The 4,530-nt window shown below is 42.4% G+C and overlaps 1 protein-coding gene across 1 annotated transcript in view; it reads left to right on the plus strand.

Moving 5' to 3' along the window:
• Positions 1–3,302: 3,302 nt before the first annotated feature.
• LOC144958330 (uncharacterized) overlaps positions 3,303–4,530 on the plus strand; it is a 56,334-nt gene continuing 55,106 nt past the window's right edge. Inside the window, exon 1 of the mRNA XM_078890237.1 lies at positions 3,303–3,809. The gene's annotated coding sequence lies outside the window, so the exon portion shown is untranslated. The remainder of the gene's footprint in view (positions 3,810–4,530) is intronic.

The following is a 4,530-nucleotide window of genomic DNA, read 5'->3' on the forward strand; positions in this document are numbered from 1 at the left end:
GATGGCAAAAAGCAATAACAAAGACCTGAGTGACGTCATCTTCATACTATCTATACTTTGCAGTCCACAGCCTGTATTACATTATTTTAGCTTTCGCTACAGTTTTAGGCAAACTTTTTCTGGGTGGGGTTCCTGACCTCCCATAGTGGTCAGGGAGGTACTTACTGTTTCTTCTATACCCCTATAGATAGTTCGAAGATGACGTCACTCAGGTCTTTGTTATTGTTTTTGCCATCCGCGTTTATGAGTAATGCTCACTGAACTGTTTTAACCCGACTATAAACGTTCATGGATACACACAGTTTTGTGTGTTGGTCCGTTATACTTCCGGATGGCAATGTTATGAGCTTCTTAGCCAAGCGCATACTATCTATATCTGCGGATGGCAAAAAAAAAAAAACGACCAACACACAAAACTATGTGTAAACTTAAACGTTTGTAGTCTGGTTAATACAGTTTATTGAGAATTACTCATAAACGCGGATGGCAAAAAACAATAACAAAGACCTGAGTGACGTCAAATTCATACTATTTATAGAACCAACACAGAAAACTGTGCAAACTTAAACATTCGAGAAAATCGTGTGATAACTAGTCACCGATTTGACAGTATAAAAACAATAACAATGATCAGAGAGTCGTCGATTTCATTCACGTTATTGTTTATAAACAACAAACTATATTTGTCCGAGCACGTTTGTAGGTGTGTCACGAATGCCATAATTTGATTGGTCAAAAACCTACTGGTTAATTGTATTTTGATATGTTTTGGTCAGTGTCAGGCCGCTACGGTCGGGCTATGTGTTTACAAAGGCTACGGTTGTGTTCAATTCTACAACCAATGGGATCATTTGTTTTCCTTTAGCAATAGATAGAATGAAGTTGACTTCAACCAGATCTTTGTTAGTGCTTTTTGACATCTGCGTTTATGAGTAATTCTCACTAAACTGTATTAACCAGACTATAGATAGAATGCGCTTGGCCAAGGAGTTCACAACATTGCCACCCGGAAGTATAACGGACCAACACACAAACTCTGTGTAACCATGAACTTTTATAGTCTGGTTAATACAGTTTAGTGAGAACAACTCACAAACGCGGATGGCAAAAACAATAACAAAGGCCTGAGTGACGTCATCTGCATACTATCTATAGATAGTTCGAAGGTGACGTCACTCAGGTCTTTGTTATTGTTTTTTGCCATCCGCGTTTATGAGTAATGCTCACTGAACTGTATTAACCTGACGATAAACGTTCATAGATACACACAGTTTTGTGTCTTGGTCCGTTATACTTCCGGATGGCAATGTTATGAGCTTCTTAGCCAAGCGCATACTATCTATAGATTGAATGAAATTGACGTCACCCGGGTCTTTGTTTTTGCTTTTTGCCATCCGCGTTTATGAGTAATTCTCACTAAACTGTATTTACATAACAATAACCGTTCAAAGTCACACATAGTTATGTGTGTTGGTCCGTTATACTTCCGGATGGCAATGTTGTGAACTTCTTAGCCAAGCGCATACTGTCTATAGATAGTATGCGCTTGGCTAAAAAGCTCATAACATTGCCATCCGGAAGTATAACGGGCCAACACACAAAACTGTGTGTATCCATGAACGTTTATAGTCAGGTTAATACAGTTCAGTGAGCATTACTCATAAACGCGGATGGCAAAAAACAATAACAAAGACCTGAGTGACGTCATCTTCGAACTATCTATACCAACGACAACTTACATTTCACTTTCTTTTGGCGATCGTCTCAATGTATTGGATAGTAAATTTGAGATCAGTGTCAGGCTACTACTTACTTTGTACTCGTTATCTATTAGTTTACGAAGGGGACGGACCGATACAACACACACATATATACACACATACACACACAAACACACACACATATAATGGTTCTTTGATCTGTAGAATTATTGGTGTAATCTTGACCATAATATTACAACCCTTCTCTCTCTCTCTCTCTCTCTCTCTCTCTCTCTCTCTCTCTTTCTTTCTCTCTCTCTCTCTCTCTCTCTCTCTTTCTCCCTCTCTCTCCTCTCTCTCCTCTCTCTCTCCTCCCTCTCTCTCCTCCCTCTCTCTCTCTCTCACCTCTCTCCTCTCTCTCCTCTCTCTCTCCCCCTCTCTCTCTCTCTCCCTCCCTCTCTCTCTCTCTCCCCCCTCTCTCTCTCTCCCTCCTCTCTCTCTCCTCTCTCCCCTCTCCCTCTCTCTCCCTCCCTCTCTCTCTCCCTCTCTCTCCCCTCTCTCCCCCCTCTCTCTCCCCTCTCCCCTCTCTCTCTCCCCTCTCTCTCTCCCTCCCTCTCTCTCTCTCCCTCTCCTCTCTCCCCCCCTCTCTCTCTCTCTCTCTCCTCTTCTCCTCCCTCTCTCTCTCTCCCCCCCTCTCCCTCTCTCCCTCTCTCTCCCTCTCTCTCTCTCCCTTCTCTCTCCCTCCCTCTCTCTCTCCTCTCTCCTCCCTCCCTCCTCTCTCTCTCTCTCTCCTCTCTCCCTCTCTCTCTCCCTCTCCTCCCTCTCTCTCCCCCCTCTCTCTCCTCTCTCCCCCTCTCTCTCTCCCCCCCCTCTCCCTCTCTCTCTCTCCCTCTCTCTCTCTCTCTCCCTCCCTCTCTCTCTCTCCTCTCTCTCTCTCTCCCCTCTCTCTCTCTCTCCCCTCTCTCTCCCTCCCTCCCTCCCTCTCTCTCTCTCCCCTCTCTCTCCCCCCCCTCTCTCTCTCTCTCTCTCTCTCTCTCTCTGCTCTTATCTCTTGTTCTTTTTGCCACCCCACCCGATTATTATTTTTCTTTTCTTTACCAACTCGTTTGGTTACTGATTCTCATAGGTAGACAGAGAGTCCTGGCCATTCATAAACCAAGGGATGAGAGTGAGAGCTTTCAAGTCCGTGCGTACTTACAGTATAGATGTGTGTGTGTGTGTGTGTGTGTGATTGTGTGTGTATGTATGTGTGCGTGTTTATACATAATATGTGTGTATGCGTGTGTGTGTTTTGTGTGTGTATGTATGTATATGTGTGCGTGTTTATACATAATATTTGTGTATGTATGTGTGTATGCGTGTGTGTGTGTGTGTGTGTGTGTGTATAGGCCTATGCACCGCGCACGAAATGGCCAAGCCCGTTCGTCACTTGTTGAGTTTTAGCAGAGAGTTTATAAGCTAACGCGTTAGCTATACAATCTCTCTGGTTTTAGTCGCCGTGGTTTGGGGAGTGGCCTGGAATTTGGGGGCGGTAATTATTGTCCAGAGACCAATAGGGTGGAAACCTCAATTATTAGTATGACCAGCACTGACTGGGTCGCCGCTGTTCTAGAGAGGTATCGCTCAGTCACTGTGGAGTTTGGATTCGGGTGAGGAGAAGAAGAGGGAACCCCAAAAAAATGTGTTAGAAAGTCACGGGGAAGAAAATAATTAAGTATTCATATCGTAAAATAAGTATACAACGCAAAAAAAAAAAAAAAAAAAAGAAAAAAATTAAAGAAAATTTCGAAGGATTATCCACGGCCATTGATTGTTGTGAGATAAATTGTTCACTTGTTCTTCCCTCCATTTCTGTGTTGTTGGTTGGGATTGAAATTAACGTGTGTTTTGTTGTGATGTAAGATGATGTGTGAGTGGTCTAGTTCTACAAGGAGGAATAACAGTGTTTAATATTGTTGGTTAACGACAGACTGTGCTCATTCCAGGCTGGGAGTTTATTGTTTTCTCTTCTAATTTTCTTTGAGGATTTACCCGTGAAACTGTTTTGTTTTGTTTTTTTTTTTTTGTTTTTTGGATTATGACGTAAGAATTAACACTTTTCGATGTCAGGTAAGAAAGAGGACTTGATAATTTTTGGGGGAAATAATTTCATTTCTTAAATTTTTATTGTTTTTTTTTTCTGTCTCCCTTGTAAAAACAATGTTGTTTAGTCTACATCGCTATCAAAATAATGTGACTGCCACATCTTCTACTACTACTACTACTACTACTACTACTACTACTACTACTACTACTACTACTACTACTGCTACTACTACTACTACTACTACTACTACTACTACTACTACTACTAGTAAGTAAGTAAATAATGAATTTATATAGCGCCTAAACATCCACGATAATCGTGCTCTGCGGCGCTTTACATAATAAAAATAAAAATGTTTAAAAACAACAAAACTGCGTTGCCTCTATCGGGAAAAAAATTGTGACAGCGCCATGTCACATCCTATGTATTAAGAACTGCTGTTGGCCATTTACCGGCTAGGTGGACAATTTACACCTGAGTGCAATGAGAAAACATTAGTAAGGTTCCTTTTCTAAGGGCTGAACTTTGCACTGCCCAAAGGTCCTACCGGTTCAATAGCTCACTTTGCGGCGCTGCACGCTTATAAAACGGTACATTTTGTGCGGCTATGTGGTCTAGTGGTATGACACTCGCTTTCGGATCGGAAGGTCCTGGGTTCGAGCCTCGCTCGGCGCATAGTTGAGTCCTTGGAAAAGACTCTTTACTCACATTCTCTCACCGTACTCAGGTGTAAAATGAGTACCT

This window comes from Berghia stephanieae, chromosome 12 (assembly GCF_034508935.2).
Source record: "Berghia stephanieae isolate SIO BIC M18660-M18661 chromosome 12, UCSD_Bste_1.3, whole genome shotgun sequence".
Classification (NCBI taxonomy): Eukaryota; Metazoa; Mollusca; class Gastropoda; order Nudibranchia; family Aeolidiidae; genus Berghia; species Berghia stephanieae.